Raw genomic sequence first — 2,068 nt, 5'->3', positions numbered from 1 at the left:
ACGTCAGAATGCTTATATTGATAACCATTACCAATCCTTGAGGAAATTTGTTCAGACAACTGCTGACTCACAAAACAGAAGGTTGTGTGTTGAGTTCAACTAGTTGAGTATCCTCATCAAAGATGGTGGTAGCTCGATGATTCCTAACAACGAAAATCATCCATCTCATCCCTAGTTAGGATGCCTTAGATCTTTAGGTTATCCTTCCTAGTTTATGGAGCTTGTTGTTCCTTGTTACCCTCTTCAGAACTTATCTTTTATTTCATGCTTTTGCTTTTATATGGATTGTAATAACTCCTATCTTATGCTGAATTACTGCTTCAAAATTTGACAATGCTTTAAATGATTTCAAATTATATTTATCATGCTTGAATGGTAATTATGTTGCAAATAGTAAATTCTTGTTTAATGGATCTTGATCATGTTTGGTGTATGTATCCATATTGAATGCTTATGCCTGCTGCTAACTGCTCAAATATATGAAATGCTTAATCATTCCATACTTAATTTGAGTAAACATACCCTTTCATGCCATTAAATATGTTCTGTTGTTGTTTGCTGTCCATTTAATTGATTAAGTCCTGCTGTTAATCGATTAAATGCTGTGTAAATGCACATTTGTTCAAGCTTCTTACAGCTGGTTGATTGATCAATCGCTCAAAATGAATTGGTTAATTACAGTCTGTCATAACTCTAATAACTCTTCTGACTTTTGACTAGAATTGAATACTTGTATCTTTTTGATAATGTCAAAAGGGGGAGAAAGTTTGCTTGTTGTTTTAAATGTATTTGCAGGTTGTAATAGCTTCTGCGGGTTGTTGTATATAGCTTCCGTAATATACTTGTTGTATATAATTGCTTACATAAGGGGGAGCAAAGGCGCTTCAACTTTGAAACTTTGAATAAGAACCATTATGCAAACTCATCGTCAAGCTAATTCATCAAACGTTTCAAACTATTTTGATGTGGTATTTGTCATCATCAAAAAGAGGAGATTGAAAGTGCAAAGTGTCAAGGATAGCACTAGAAATGCCTTGCCTATGTTTTGATGAAGACAAAGTTCTGTTAAAGCTTGAAGATGGCTCAACAATCAACATGCATAGAGCTCATTGGTCATATCTAGACTAGGATATAAATAGAGTCATTATTCTAAGTAAGTTTGGGATGTGTGCCTTAGTAAGTGAGTATAGGTGAGGTGAACCTAGGTGCATGTCTCTCAAGCAATTATAATTGTCATATCACATCCATGAGACATATCATCTAGTTAATTGTATGTCCATGCATTAACCATACATGTTATATGTGCATATTAGGCATAATATAATAGCTAAAACATGTATAGGAGTTAAGCATAACATATGAGAAGTTTACCTTTTGAACCACGTGTTTTAATATGCCTGGTTAATCGATTAACGTGGTGACTTAATCAATTAACTCAACTGTTTTTTGTTATATCAGTGTTTCTGTTACAATTGGTTTCTATTTCAATTCCGTTGCACTGGTTAATCGATTAACGGGTTACCTTAATCGATTAATAGGTCTGTTTTGTATTATAACTGAGTTCTGTTTTAACTGCTTAACTGATTGCAACGAATTCAACTATCAAAACTATCTTGTATAAGTTGAGGCAATTTCCAGAATAATGTAGCATTGCATTCCATTATATAGGATTGATTTAGAGAGCATATTTCGTTTTTGCAAGAGAGAATTACATGTGTGAGGAAGAGAGATTAACATGCCATATTGATTCTTTGATTTGCATACTATTTTTCATATGCTTAGTCTCATCCTTATCTTGCTCACATGTTCATGCATTATTTATAAAGATTCTTAGAGAGATATATTGATTACTGTTTTTAATTAACTCACATATATTTGATGGCTTGAGTGAATTGTGAGTGGGTTAGTCGTCAGGTCTTTCATTGTAATATTTCAAGCATTATTGTGCTTATAATACATTGCTTTTGTAATATGTTTTTGTGTGTATTGCATTGATCTCTTGGTGTCTTAACACCACAAAGATAGTGATTCTTCACCAAGACTAGGAGGTCTTGATTTGAGAACAAGA

The sequence above is a fragment of the Lupinus angustifolius genome, unplaced genomic scaffold, assembly GCF_001865875.1.
Source record: "Lupinus angustifolius cultivar Tanjil unplaced genomic scaffold, LupAngTanjil_v1.0 Scaffold_378, whole genome shotgun sequence".
NCBI classification, from domain to species: domain Eukaryota; kingdom Viridiplantae; phylum Streptophyta; class Magnoliopsida; order Fabales; family Fabaceae; genus Lupinus; species Lupinus angustifolius.
This window is presented reverse-complemented; position numbering follows the sequence as displayed.